Source organism: Eulemur rufifrons, chromosome 30 (genome assembly GCF_041146395.1).
Source record: "Eulemur rufifrons isolate Redbay chromosome 30, OSU_ERuf_1, whole genome shotgun sequence".
Classification (NCBI taxonomy): Eukaryota; Metazoa; Chordata; class Mammalia; order Primates; family Lemuridae; genus Eulemur; species Eulemur rufifrons.
Window position 1 is genome coordinate 87,475,173 of NC_091012.1, and position 16,200 is coordinate 87,491,372.

The window sequence follows — 16,200 nt, forward strand, 5'->3', positions numbered from 1 at the left end:
CATCAAGACAATGGGAGCATGACTCTGAAGGCTTTTTGGAGATCTTCGAGGCAGCCCCAAGAAAGCCACGCAGGGTGCCTTTAGGAAATCAGTACTTGCTGTCCTGCACAACCTCAAGTCTTTGCTCCCTGCATTCCAGTGCAGCACTCCTCAGACTCCCCAACCATGACTCAAGTGGGCCCAGGTGTGGCTCTGGCCGCCATTCTGGCTGCCACTCTGGAGGGTGCAAGCTGTAATCCTTGGCAATGTCCTCATGTTGCTAATTCTGCAGGTTCACAGAGCACACAAGCTATAGAGGCATGGCTACCTTCACCTAGATTTCAAAGTATATATCAGACAGCTTGGGGGCCCAGGGAGAAACCTGTTGCAGGGACAGAGCTGCTACAGAGAGTCCACACTAGGGCAGTGGCTAGTGGAGCCACAGGGATTCAGCTGTCTCTGGAACTCCAGAACTATAGAGCTACCAGTATGCAATGCCAGCCTGAGAGGGCTACAGGCATGAGACTCCAACCGTAACAGCTGCTGTGTGGGCTGAGCTCAACAAAGCCATAGGGGTAGGGCTGCCTGAGGACTTGTGGTCTCAACCCCCACCCCAGTGTGTCCAGAAGATAGGACATGAAGTCAAGTAGGATTATCCTAGAACCCTAAGATTCAATGTTTTTTTTTTTTTCCCCTGTTGGGTTTTAAACTTAGATAGGACCAGTTACTCCTTCCTTACTACCTATTTTTTCCCATTGAAATGAGGATCTCTATCCTATGCCTGTCCCACCATTGTATTTTGGAAGTAGATAACTTATTTTGATTTCCCAGGCTCACAGGGAGAGGGGAATTTGCCTCAGGATGAATTGTGCCTTGAATCTCATCCATATCTGATTTAGGTGAGAGTCTGGACTTGGACTTTTGAGTTGATGCTGGAATGAGTTAAGACTTTGGGGGCCATTGGGATGGAATGAATGTATTTTGTATGTGAAAAAGATATGAGTTTTGGGGGACCAGCAGCAGAATTCCATGGTTTGAAATTTGTCATCCCCCCAACCTCATATTGAAATTTAATTGCCATTGTAACAGTACTAAGAGGTGGGACCTTTAAGAGATGTTTGGGTCATGAGGACTCCACCCTCCTGAATGAACTAATGCCATTATCATGGGAGTGGGTTCACCGCCTCTTGCTCTCTCTTTTGCTCTCTCTTTGTACCATTCTAGTGGGGCAGGTCTACTAGTGACAGTCCCTTCAGCTTTTGTTTACCAAGGAATGTCTTAATTTCTCCTTTTTTGAAAGATAGCTTTGCTGTATATAGAATTCTTGATTGAAAATTTCTTTTTCTTTTAGCTCTTTAAATTTGTCATCCACAGCCGTCTGGCTTCCATGTTTTTGTTATCTTTAGCTTTTGACAATTTGATTATAATATGTGTTGAAGTGGGTCTCTGAGTTTATCCTCCTTGGGGTTCATTGAGTTTCTTGGATGTGTAGATTCACACATTTCATCAAATTTGGGACATTTTTGGTTATTGTTTCTTCAAATATTCTTTCTGCCCCTTTCTCTTTCTCCTCTCATTCTAGGATTTCAATTACATTTATGTAGGTATGCTTGATGGTGTCCACAGATTTCTTAGGCATTGTTCATTTTTCTTCCTTTTTTCCCCCGTTCTTCAGACTAATCTCAAATGACCTGTCTTCAAGTTCACATATTCTTTCTTCTGCCTTTCAAAATTTATTGTTGAATCTCTCTAGTGGGTTTTTTCATAATATACTTTATTTGTTAGAGCAGTTTTAGGTTCACAGCAAAATCAAGCAGAAAGTACAGGAAGTCCCATATATCCCCCGCCCCACACGTGCAGAACCACCCCCACTATCGACACAGCAGTACATTTTTTTACAATCAGAAAACCTACATTGATACAGACTATTATCACCCAAAGTCCACAGTGGTTTCCAGGAATGTCTACAACTACCAGAGTAATGTCCAGATAAACAGTACCCCTAATATTTAGCAGTCTGTGACTATAGCAGTGATGTGGGCTATACCAACTATAGTATACTCTACAATATTTCGTGTGTGTGTGTGTGTGTGTGTGTGTGTGTTGGGAGGAAGTGGGGGCGGGGGGGTAGGTGGAGAGCATGTGACTACAGGCATCAAAGGTGCTCTGAGGTTTGACTTATTTTTCTGGGACCTAGGCTTATTTCACAAATGATATGTGCTATTATTGCTATTATAACAGGGGGAATGGCCTGAAAAAGGGCCAGTGTTTCCAAAACCTCCTCCACTCCTTTTGGGAACTAAAACCTGCATCCCTGCCTCAGGGCAGTGGTCATGAAGGGCAGGGGAGTGTCCTTTGAGAATGAAAACCTGTATTCCTGCCCCAGGCCAGTGGTCAGGAGGGGCAGGGAGTATCCTTTTGGAAATTAAAACCTGCATCCCTACCCCAGGCCAGTGGTCAGGAGGGGAAGGAGAGTGTCTTTTGTTCTTTGTACCACAGGAGATGGCTCAAGGAAATCGTCCCAGTGGAGGTCACAAGATTGCTTTAGCCAAAGATGGGATGAATTGGAACCATCAACCATAGTTGAACAGTAATAACCTGAAGCTGAAAACCTCCTCTTTGAAAGCTCTGTATTCCTACTCAGAGGCAGGACATTGGTACTTTAAGACGGGAGTCTGCCAACCTTATTGGCTGGCAAATTAATAAACTTCTCTTTCCTTCTCTTCAAACCACTTGTCCTCATTCTTCTGATGCAGCCTCAGTGACAAATGCTGAGCTTTGGGTAACACTATCATTTTGAGTTGTTTTTCTCTTTTTTAATCTTCAGCTTTTTAAATCCAGATGTCTTTTTTTTTTTTTTTTTGAGACAGAGTCTCGCATTGTTGCCCGGGCTAGAGTGCCATGGCGTCAGCCTAGCTCACAGCAACCTTAAACTCCTGGGCTCAAGCAATCCTTCTGCCTCAGCCTCCCGAGTAGCTGGGACTACAGGCATGTGCCACCATGCCCGGCTAATTTTTTCTATATATTTTTAGTTATCCAGTTAATTTCTTTCTATTTTTAGTAGAGAGGGGGTTTCACTCTTGCTCAGGCTGGTCTCGAACTCCTGACCTTGAGCGATCCGCCCGCCTCGGCCTCCCAGAGTGCTAGGATTACAGGCATGAGCCACCACCCCTGGCCCAGATGTCTTTTGTTTGGGATTAGCCCTCCTTGTTTCACAAGTACAATAGTTTCATTCTCTTTTTTCCTAGTACATGTTATTGAGGTGTTTTAATCACCTCCTATTTATCCCATTGTTGAGGAAGGGGTTGTCACTCAATGGTTATGGTAATGGTTGAACACACAACATCCAACACTGAACAGATGAGATCGACAGCAGTTTAACAATCACATATACTCACAGCCCAGGTGGAGGACACATACTGTGCAGAGCCACATGAGAAATGCACTCAGGAATAGAGTGCACAACCAGGGGCTGTAGGAGGTGTGTTTTGCAATGTTAAGAGAGTGGGGGTGACCCCTGGTTCCTGTGGGAGGATGTGATTGGTTTGCTTGAATAATTGCATGATCTGGCAGCAACTGAAAGCTGCTACTCGGGGATAAGAAAGAACTGCCCTTGGTCCTCTTAATAAGGAGATTTGTTTAGCTAGGGGACCTCATCCATTTGAACTGAATAAGAAAGGGAACTTGTGGTTATGCCATTTGAGGTCCCCCTATTTCACTAGATGTCAAAGAAGCACATAATATTGAGCCTTAGTTTTAGGTCTTGTGCCATAAAAGGTTATAACTCTATCAACAAAGTGGAAGGTAGGAAGAATAGTCTGCCAGGGTCTGTCACTGCCCCCTACAGGAGCTATAGACCTCCATTTTCATTTAATGACACAGTTTCTGTGATGAGGTTCCGAGACCTAGAGCTTGTCTTCAGAACAGTTTCTAGGACTTTTTTTCCCACCTATTGTGGAATTTATGTCATACTTGAAACTTAAGCAGCTATACCACTGTTAATAATTTAAATAAACTTTTTATTTTAAAATAGTTATAGTTTTACAGAAAAATTGCAAAGATAGTACAGAGTTCCCATATACCCTACATACAAATTTCTCCTATTATTAACATATTAGTATGCTACATTTGTTACAATTAATGAGCCAATATTGATACATTATTTTAAATAAAATCCATACTTTATTTAGATTTCTCCAGTTTTCACTTAATGTTATATTTTCTATTTGAGATCCAGATTACCACATTACATTTAGTTGTCATGTCTCCTTAGGTTCCATTTGACTGTGACAGTTTCTCAGATTTTCCTTGTTTTTGATGACCTTGACAGATTTGAGGAATACTGGTAAGGAATTTTGTAGAATACTCTCTATTGGGATTTATCTGCTGTCATTCTTGTTATTAAACAGGAGGTTATGGGTTCGCAGGAAGTTGTTCACATAAGGAAATTGCCATTCTCCTTATGTCATATTAAGTGCACATGCTATCAATATGACTTATGACTGATGATGTTAACTTTGGTCATTTTACTGAGGTAATGTTTGCCACATTTATCCCACGCAAGTACTCCCCCAAATGCATACTGAATTCTTTGGAAGGAAGTCAGTATGCACAGCCTATACTTAAGGAGTAGGGATTATACTCTTTCTCCTTGAGGGCAGAGACCTATAAAAATTAGTTGGAATTCTTTTGTATAGGAGATTTGTCTCTTCTTCTCTATTTATTTATTCAATCATTTATTTGTAAGGAGTATTGACTCAGATTTTTTTTATACTTTGTATTATAATCCAGTACCACTTTACTATTTTGTTACTCAAATTATTCCAAATTTGGTTATTGTGAGCTCTTTAAGTTGGCTCCTATGTTCCTTTGACACATCCCTATCAAGGTGGGATTTTTTTTTTTTTTTTTTTTTTGTCCTTCCTTACTTTCTGGTACTAAAAGATGTTCCAGGATCATCTTGTATATTTCCTGCCCCAGTTCTAGCATCAGCCATTTCAACCATCACTACTGTCCATTTTCAGAACTTTTTCATCACACCAAACAGAAATTCTGTGCCAGTTAAACTCCTAATTTTCTCCTCCCCTCAACTGCTGATAAACCCTATTCTACTTTCTGTCTCTATGAATTTGCCTATCCTAGGTACTTCATATAAGTGAAATTATACAGTATTTATTCTTTTTGTCTGGCTTATTTAATATTTTCAAGGTTTGTTCTTGTTGTGATGTATCAGAATTTCATTCCTTTTCAAGGCTGAATAATATTCCATTGTCTGTGTATATCACATTTTGTTTACTCATTCATCAGTTGGACATTTGAGTTGTTTCCACCTTTTGGCTATTGTGAATAATGCCTGTAACCTCTATGAATATTGGTATACAAGAATCCTTGTTCCTGCTTTCAGTTATTTTTGGTATATACCTAGGAGTGGAATGATCATATGGTAATTCTATTTTTCACTTTTAAAGGAACTGCCAAACTATTTTCCAGAGCAGCTGCACCGTTTTTACATACCCACTAGTGAGGCACAAGTGTTCCAATTTCTCCATATCCTCACCAAGACTGGTTATTTTCCTTCTTTTCCTAATTAAAAAAAAAATTGGTAAAACATACATAACATAAAATTCATCATTTATGTCACCTTGGCTGGGCCATGGTGTCCAGATATGTGGTGAAACATTATTCTGGATGTTTTTATGAGAGTGTTCTTGGATGAAGTTAACATTTAAATCAGTAGGATAATTGCCTTCCGTAATGTGGATGGACCTCATCCAATCAGTTGAAAGCCTGAATAGAACAAAAGACTGACCTTCCTCGAGCAAGAGTGAGTTCTGCAGCAGACAACCTTTCTACCTGAGCTGCAACATTGGATCTCTCTCTCCTGGGACTCCAGCCTGACAGCCTTCAGACTTGAACTGTAATATCAATTTATCCCTGGGTCTCCAGCCTACCAGCTAGAGTGTTTCTTGTATGTGTGCAGACTTTAGACTTGCCAGCCTCCATAACTGCACAAGCCAATTCCTTAAAATAGATCCCTTAGACTCGGTTTACTTTTCTTAATTCTTTTTTCTATCTGTTGCTCAGAGTTGATAATTTCAATTATCCTATCTTCAGGTTCACTAAAGTGAACTTCAGGTTCTTCTGCCTACTCAAATCTGCTACTGAAGGCATCCAGTAAATTTTTCATTTTAATTATTGTACTTTTCAGCTCCAGAATTTGTTTGGTTCCTTTTAAATTTTTTTAATTTTTTAATTTTTTTTTATTTTTTAATTTTATTATTTCAGCATATTGTGGGGGTACAAAAGTTTAGGTTACGTATATTGCCCTTGTCCCCCCAACCCCCCGAGTCAGGATATTCTAATTTTGTTCTCACATTGTTTTCCTGATTTCCTTTAGTTCTTTGTACATGTGTTTTTCTTTAGCTTTTAAGCATATTTAATACAGTTATTTAAAAGTTTTTGTATAGAAAGTTCTATATCTGGGTTTCCTCAGGATGATTTTTGTCCATTTATTTTGCCCCTTTTAATGGGCCATGTTTTCCTGTTTCTCTGTATGCCTTGTAGTTTTCTTGTTGACTACTATACTGTGGTAACTATGCAAATCAGAATCTCCTCCCGTAGGTTTTTATTTTGTTATTGTTTAAGGCTGTAGTATGTTTGTTTTAAGACTTTTTCAAACTATTTTTACAAAAACTATTCCTTGTCACATGTGCTCACTGATATTTTTGTTGCTTTAGCTTGTGTTCACCTGATGTTTTGACAGAGATTTCCTTGAATATCAGGAGTTCTCCAAGTCTTTGCAGATTGGGCTCTGTGTTGGGGCACCCCTTCAAGACTTAGCTAGGCTTCCTTTGAGCCTAGAGATAGTCCAAGGTGAAAGCTTAAGGTCTTTTCTGAGATGTGTCTTTCCTCATCCTGCCTGTGACTTTCTAAGTTCCCACATATACATGGTAGCTTTTGAATGTCCTATTTTCTCAAACAGTCTTACCCCAGCTTCTCTTACATGTCTTAGGTGATCTTTTGTATGTATACACCCATAATCTCTTGCCCTTGCCCAAAGGTCTGTGGTTCTGTAGTTTTCCTTGCAGCTTTTATGTACAGTACCTACTGCTTTTCCCAGCTTAGTTCCAGGTTAGGCAGAAATGAATGACTTGCATTAGTCATTCAGCTATTCCCCCAAACAAGATAAAACAGATGTACACAATAATTTGCAAATAAGGTGTGCCCTGCTTCTTCCCATTCTAGGGAGGGAACTGAGAACTGGTGCTGCCTCTTTAAAACCAAAACCACCACCTCACTGGGGAGGATGTGGGGCAAGGGTGAGTAAAACACCACAAAACTTTATCATCATTGTGAAGATGGCTTTGGTTTTTGATTGGGTATTTGCTTGGTGGCTGTGAGCCTTTGACTGTTTTCCAGACTCTGGCAAAGTTGGTTCAGACAGTTCCTGTTTGGTTTTTTTGTTTTGTTCTTTATGTTTCTGTGAGTGAAGAGAGGTTGGAGCTTCCTAGTCCAACATTTTGCCAATATATTCAATACCTCTACTATTAGAATGCATGTAAAAGGTCTACTCTCTGGATTCTTCTTCCATTAGTGCAACTCCTATTTTTCTTTGCTTCTCTAGCCACTACTAATTATAAGGTCTTTCACATCAGTCATTGTCTTGCTATCACCCTCAGATTGGCAGAGGAGCAGAGGACCTACAATAGAATCCCTAGAAATACCAACTTTTGCAGAGGAGGGAGAAAGGTATGTTGGTGGAATCTGAGGAAAAGAAAGTTACAGTGTCAGCAAATGCAGCAGATTGACCCTCACTGCGTTAGAAACAAACTCTTCTCCATCTTCAACTTTCTTCATACCATGCTCCCTCTCCATCTCCTTGACTTAAAAATTTAGCTCTTCCCCAAGGATCCATCACCTATTTGAATATAGCTCTTTCAGTCACCAGGTTAAAAAGCCTTCACAAAGGTCTTCACATCTATGGGTAAAGTCAACTGAAAAAAACTGTGTATTATTACAGTCATGCACTGCATAATGACATTTTGGTCAACAATGGACCACATATATGATGGTGGTCCCATAAGATTATAATGGAGCTGAAAAATTCCTATCACTTAATGACATTGTAGCTGTCATGTCGTAGCACAACACATTATTCACATGTTTGTGATGATGGTGATGTAAACGATTATAAAAGTATAGCATGTATAATTATGTATAGTACATAATAATTAGTAATGATAATAAAGGACTATGCCACTGGTTTATGTATTTACTATGCTATATTTTTTATCATTATTTTAGAATGTACTCCTTCTACTTATTGAAAAAAAGAGTTAACTGTAAAACATCCTCAGGCAGGTCCTTTAGGAGATATTCCAGAAGAAGGCATTGTTATCATAGGAGATGACAGCTCCATGTATGTTATTGCCCTGAAGACCTTCCAATGGGACAAGATGTGGAGATGAAAGACAGAGATATTGATGATGCTGACCCTGTGTGGGCCTAGGCTAATGGATGTGTTTGTGTCTTAGTTTTTAACAATTTTAAAAGTAAAAAGAAAAATAAATAGAAAAAAGCTTATGGAATAAGGATATAATGAAAATATTTTTGTTCAGCTCTACAATGTGTTCTAAGCTAAGTGTTTAGAAGAGTCAAAAAAAGTTTAAAAAATTTAAAAGTTTATAAGTAAAAAAGTTACAGTAAAATAAGATGAATTCATTATTGAAGAAAGGAAAATTTTTTATAAATTTAGTGTGGCCTAAGTGTCCAGTGTTTTTAAAGTCTACAGTAGTGAACAGTAATGTCCTAGGCCTTCACATTCACACCGCACTCATTCACTGACTCCCCCAGAGCAACTTCTAATCCTGCGAGCTCCATTCATGGTAATGAATGCCCTATATGTTTAGATATATTTAGATACACAAATATTTAACCATAGTGTTACAATTGCCTACAGTATTCAGTACAGTAACATGCTGTACAGGTTTGTAGCCTAGGAGCAATAGGCTATACCATATAGCCTTAGTAGGCTATACTATCTAGGTTTGTGTAAGTACACTCTATGATGTTTGCACAATGAAATCACCTAATGACACATTTATTAGAATGTATTCCTGTCATTAAGTAACACCTGACTATCATTTCATTAGCTTCCTGAAGATGGCAGCAGTGCTCTATGAAGTAGAGGTATCCACACTTCCTATCCCTTACAAATTTGGAAGAAAACATGTTTCTAAGCAGAGTAGGTATAAAATTCTTTTCTGCATCCTTGCCTCTATTGATTATGATTTTTAAAATAATTGTTTCTCAATGTGATAGGTAAAAACTTGCATCTCAGCATTGTTTTAATTTGCATTTCTTTGATAATTAAAAGGCTACGCATCTTTTTGTATGTTTCATAGCATTTCTTTTTCTTCTTTGAATGATTTTCATATCCTTTACCCTGTATTTACATTGGGATTTAATTTTATAGCCTTTACTTTTTCTCATTATAAAAATAATATGTATGCACTATAGAGATTCAACTAAACATAGAAGAAATTTTAAAATACCCACATACACACTACCAGGGACAACAATTTTAATGTTTAGATACATTTTTACTAGCTTTTCTCAATTTAGTTATTTACACTTTTCACATTTAATATAATGTTGTTCTATATTCTGCTTTTTTCACATAACGTTATAGTGATATTTTCCTATGCCATGAATAATTCTTGTGCGTATTTTTAAAAATAGCTTTTGTTTATGATTTAAAAGGCAATTCATGGGCACTTTTGAAAGCTTAGTAAATATAGAAAAATTTAATAAGAAAAACAATATATGATCCCTCAACCAAGAGAAAACTATTATTAAACTTTTGGTATATTTTCCCAACCATTTTTCTATGCAAGTATTATACATTTTTAGTTCGTTGGTATCATATAGTAATATGTAGCTTTACATGTATATATTATTTCATTTTACATTATACATGTCATTAAAACTTTTTAAAATGTTATTTTATTAGTTATATAAGCTAGTTGCTTAATCACCTTAATAATCCATTACTATTAAATATTAAAATTTCTCCTACTATTTCACTATTAGAAAATATGGTATAATAAATTCTTTAGTACAAATGTCTTCTGCTTTTCTGATCCTTATCTTATTAAAGAGTCCCAGAGGTGGAATTACTGAGTAAAATGTTATGACCATTTAAAAAATACCATAGCAGTTTAAATTTATGTAAATGGTACTTTTCCTGCATCCTAGGTAACATTGAATAGTTTCATTCTTACTGTTTACATATTGAGGGTGAAAAAATGGTGCCTTGATATTGTATTAATTTTAATTAAAAATTATTAATGGATATATTTCAAGATTATTAAGAACCTGATTTCTTCTGTGAATTAATTTTTTACATCCTTTGCCTGTTTATTATGTCTAATAGTTCTTTTAATTCAAAACTTTTTGTTTTCTTGTATCATTTTATACATTTTGAGCTTTAATTAGAGATAAGTTTCCTGCCAGATTGCTTTATAATGAAATTCTTTTAAATTATATTGAGGTTTTTTTTTCTCATTTTGGCTGATTATAAAGGTTATTAATGATTATTTTTTTAAATATTAAAAATACATAAGTGTTTAATGAAGACAATGAAAATCAACAGCAACTTCACTATTTGTAGGTAACTAGTGTTAATATTTATTTCCTTCCATTGTTGAGAATGAGAGAGAGAGAGAGAGAGAGAGAGAGGGAGAGAGAGAGAGAAACATTGGAAATAGAAATCCTGGTCTAATTCTTGGAGGTAGGAATTAAGTTTGTTATGGTCTAGGTCAGGAACTTGAGATAATGCCTTTTGGAATGTGGAAAGTTAAGCCTTCTTCCCTGAAGCAGATATGCTCCAGCAAAGATCCATATGTGGTACCCTGCCCCCAGAATTTTGCCACTAATAATCACATCAGCTATAACCATCAAAGAACCTCCCAGTGCTGGTAGTAATAATAAGAATAGCAAACATTGATTGAATTCATTGAATTCTTAACTATATGTCAGGCACTGAAATCAGGGTTTGACATAAATTAACTCATTTAATCCTCATAAGAAGTCTGTGAAGTGTGTACTAGTATTATCTACGTTTTATAAATGGAAAACTGGGGCATAGCTGGAGCTGCAAAGAGATCCCAGGGACTGAACTGTACAGATATGATTCTGAGAGTAGGGAAAACCTTAGGTCTGTCACATTTTAGGGAAAATTATTCTTATCAAGATATTTGCTTCTTTCTGCCAGGAAATATAATAGTATATAGGAACTTAGGCATCTCGTGGAGAAGGGAAGAATGGATGTAATGGTATGTGGGTCAAAAATGATTAGAAAAGGGAGTAGGGAATTCAACAACAAACCTTACCTTTACTGTTCAGGTCATTTGTTTCCTGAGTGAAAATAATTATTAGTTAAAATTAAAATACTAAAATAATTACAATTCAAATGAAAAATACTTTTTAAAATTAAAAAATAACTACTGTTTGTGACACTGGGGGAAAATGGATAGTCATATATTTGTGAATGGAGTATAAATTGGAACAAAATCTCTCAATGCTAATATATGGCAAGGTTTCAAAAACAAAAAAGTTCATTCAACTAACATTTTTTTTTAATTATTGTATTTGAGAGTATTATGGGGGTACAAATGTTTTAGTTATATAAATTGCTTTTGTACGGTTTGAGTCAGAGTTATAAGTGTGTCCATCACCCAGATAGTGTGCATTGTACCCATTAGGTGGGTGTGAATTTACTCATCCCCTCCTCGCCCCTCCTACCTGCTTGATTTCCGATGAGTTTTATTTCCATGTGTGCATATAAGTGTTGTTCGATTAGTTCCAATTTCATAGTGAGTACATGTGGTATTTGTTTTTCCATTCTTGTGACACTTCACTTAGAAAGAAGAAGGGTCTCTAGCTCCATCCAGGTTAATGCAACAGGTATTAGTTCACCATTTTTTATGGCTGAGTAGTACTCCATGGTGTACATATACCACATTTTATTAATCCACTCATGTATTGATGGGCACTTAGGTTGTTTCCATAGCTTTGCAATTGTGAATTGTGCTGTTATAAACATTCAGGTGCGGGTGTCTTTTTTATAAAATGTTCTTTTATCCTTTGAGTAAATACCCAGTAGTGGAATTGCTGGATCAAATGGTAGGTCTACTTTTAGTTCTTTAAGGTATCTCCATACTACCTTCCACATATGAAAAAATGTTCAAGGTCTCTAATCATCAGGGAAATGCAAATCAAAACCACAATGAGATATTACCTAACTCCAGTGAGAATGGCTTTTATCAAAAAATCCCAAAACAACAAATGCTGGCGTGGATGCGGAGAGATAGGAACACTTACGCACTGTTGGTCGGACTGCAAACTAGTACAATGAACATTTATTGAGCACCTGCAACATGCCAAGCAATGTGCACACTGAATTCAAAAACCACTGATAACCATTTTTTTTAATGAATTAAATTAGCAAAGATCTAAAAGTTTGATGTGGGTGTGGGAGAAAACATCACTTTCTTTCAAAATAACAAATGTACTTATCCTTTGGCCAGCATTTCCACTCATGGGGATTTATTCTATAGATACGTGTGCATATTCAAAATGACATATGTCCAAGATTATTCATTGCAGAATTTTTATAATATATGAGAAAATACATTTTAAGTGAAAAAGGAATAGATACTTGTTTTCTACTGTTCATTTAATATTTAAAAAAGGGAGAGGTTAAACATATACATATGTATATATTTGGGAATTCATATAATATATGTTGGAAAAAACACATAGAAACAAATACAAGTTGAATGAAGTCCCTGTCTCTTTTACATTCTATTTGAGGACTGGTTTATGGGGTTTATAATGTGTACTAAGTAACTGGAAAAAGACTGAGGTGCTGATGGTGAGTCATGGGAGACATCCAGGTCCAAAGCAAAAAGCCATCTGAGAAATGAGACACAAAAGTCCACATATTATATTATTACATTTACAAATGTCCAGAAAAGGAAAATCTATAGAGACAGTAGAAAAACAAATTGGTTGCCTGGGGCTGGCATTGGGCATATGGAGCAGATGAAACTGAGCACTAGGATCTTTCTGGGGCAATGGAAATGTTCTAAAACCGGATAGTGGTGATGGTTGCACAACTCCGTGAGTTTACTAAAAAAATTATTGAATTATACATTTAAAGTGGGAGAATTTTATGGTATTTAAATTATATCTCAATAAAGATGTTAAAAATAAGCAAGCAAGCATATCTAAGAAAAAAAATTAAAAGAAGATTCGGGAGTGTTTAAGAAGAAAGTGAAAGAAGGAACGGTTCGATGGTGAGAGCAGCAGCAGCACCAGGAATACCAACTGTCCGTGAATATAACCTCCTAACTCACAGAGGGGCTTTAGGTATTGGAAAGACATTCAGGGTTCTAGGCAGCTGCTTTAATGATTAATCCCACATTCCTGCTTTCTCTCACAAATACCCCAGAAGTTATACTTTTAGTATGATTAGAGGAATAGGGTGTAGTATTTGATGGTGGTGCCTGGTACAAAGTAAGTGCTAAGTAAATGTCACCTGTTATTATTTCCTTCCATATTATTAAAAACAGGCTCTTTACTCAATCTCTTTGTATCAAATCTCTCTTGTTCCTTCAGTCTATCGTCTTACCAGTGACTTGATATACCTTACCTGGAAGGACTCATCACTGCAGCAGAAATCATCCATGCACATGGGCTTGATTTCTCCCTGGACATCCGCTGTCTGATTCCTCCCTGGATCACTCTGGAAGTCTGGTGAAATGCTTGGAGACCCTGCTTCTCACCACTGAGGAGGTTTGCAATTGGCTCTGAAATGCTCAGTGACAAATATTCATTTTGAACAAAAGTGGGGACTGACAATGTTGAATGTTACCAAGGCCTGTGATCCTGGAAAACTGGGCCAGTTAAGAAATTCTTCTACCTTTTTGTGTTCCAGGAAATGGCTTATTGTAAAGAACCACCTTTCCCCATATGACTTAGATAAAACTCATGGATATCACTACCCATCCTTGTTTACCTATAACAAGGCCAGACGCAGACCCTCCAAATTGGCATTCTTTGCCTCATATATGATTGGCTGAACTGTTTGTACTCACTGACCCATCTGGGCAATATATCTGAAATCTTGACATGACCAAATTTTAATTAGGCTTCTCTCCTTCTCATAGGCCCTTTAACTTTGACCCACCCTTGGCCTGAGCCAGCATACAATCCCTCCTTAATGACCCACTTTTTTCAAGGAAAAAACATTTTAAGATCAACCATCCAATCTTGATATCCTTTCATCCCACTTCCACATGCCCTGTTCTTTCTAGTCTTGCTCATTGCTTCCTGTAAAAGGAAAGTCCTTTGCTGTCTGAACTTTGAGACACTTGAGGATTTCATGGTCAGTTTTTCCCTATTGCAGTAGTCCCTTTCCCTGCTCTTGCCATAATCCTTTGGAATAAAGTCTTTTCTTACCTAAATCCAGATTTCTTTTTTTAAACTTAACAGGTTTAATGAAGTGTAGGAGGTACCCAAACAGATGTTTTAATGCTCAGTTCATTTTCTGGTTTCGTATCCAATTACCCTCACCCACAGGAATTTTACTTTGGTCTGCTTATAAGAAAGCTGCTGCATTTGCTGGGGATGGAGTGGGGGCCAGAGTAAAACCTTTTCTTCTTGTCTTTTTTGTTTTTTAGGATGGTTTGTGGGGGTGGTGACAGTCTGACAATCAGATTTAATTATAAATCAGAAGGCACTTGGTTCCAATGGAAGAACAAAGGATAAAGAACCAATGATAAAAGGCACAACAGTGGCCAAAATGTAAGTAAAATGACCTCTTTACTTACAGATGAGTTTCATATAACAAACACCTGCCAGCCACATAGATGGCTTTAATGCACAACCTATTTGCCTCTCTCCTTGGCAAGCACCATCCTCAATCCCTCCAGGAATTGCACTTGAGAATAAACAAGCTGATGTAAGTTTTGGGAGGGGGTACTTCTGTAAGAGAGTTTCAGGTTTAGTAAATGTCAGCCTGCCCTGGTCATAGCAGTGGCATGTTTCATACCCATAGTCCTGAACTTTTACCCCTTAGGAATTGTTCTCAAGCATGCATAGAAGAAATTTGGATTTTATTTTTGTTCAAAATGAGAGGAGTGGAAGAAGAGGTCTTCAGGTTGCAACATGAGTGCTGTCCTGCCAACTGGATTAGATTTATTGCTAGAGATATCCCCCTGATCCCCTAGATAACCACCCCACATCCCTGATCCCAGGTAGGTGATAATTGAACATTCTTAGAAAGTATATCAAATTACTGGAACTGGAATTCCTGAGAAAAAAATCCTCTTTCTGCCTGTGCCTCCAGGGGGAGGCCAGAACCACTTTTAGAATGGGTACCCAAACTAACATTTTCCTCATTGTCCTTCATGTGTCCTGCTTAAGGCCCTCAGCAAATCTAAACTAAATAGCCATCCCCAAAATACCCTTAACACTTGGAAATGGAGAGGGATCTAGGAATTCCTCGACTCTTCCCTTATTGGTCTCCATATTGTTATTTTTGGTACCTTCACAGTTTCCAGCTGTGTCACTTTTAGAATCTACTGAATGCCTATCTCCCCACCTCCATCACCTCCCCAGTGCTCTCTGCCCTGGCCTACAAGATGCCAAGGAATATTGAGACCATGTGACAATGTGAGGGGTTCACATGGTTACAGACCTGTCTGCTGATTAAAGCTGGCAAGAACACCAAGGTCTGCTATTATTTACAGGCTTCGAGGTTATTTCTGGACCAGTGTCTTTTGTTGAGTTTTTGCTAAGGAATATGACAGAAGGAATGATGAGACAAAAGAGAAAACTGTCCCAGTAGCCATTCTTAACGTGAAGGGCCTGCTGGTGGAGTAAAAGGAGAATGGACACACCGACAGGGTCTTGCCCCTCAGGAAACCCAGCCCCAGCAGAGGACTTCTCCTAGGCAGAGTCTGTTATCCTGCAATTTGGGGAGTGTGCTAACCATGACCTGGAGTTAGAAGTTACATTTTTTTTTTTTATCTGTGTGATACACGTATAACTGAAAGAATGGTTTGTGAAACCATTCTTACCTCTCTACCTGCATACGCTCTGATATTTTGTATTCTATTCTATTCTACACTATTTCCTTTTTAAAAACTTCTG

At 37.7% G+C, this 16,200-nt stretch overlaps 1 long non-coding RNA gene across 1 annotated transcript in view; it reads left to right on the top strand.

Moving 5' to 3' along the window:
* Positions 1-13,731: 13,731 nt before the first annotated feature.
* The window catches only part of LOC138378451 (uncharacterized), a 67,696-nt gene continuing 65,227 nt past the window's right edge, over positions 13,732-16,200 (top strand). The window contains exons 1-2 of the long non-coding RNA XR_011231948.1: positions 13,732-13,839; positions 14,727-14,850. This is a non-coding gene — a long non-coding RNA (uncharacterized lncRNA). The remainder of the gene's footprint in view (positions 13,840-14,726; positions 14,851-16,200) is intronic.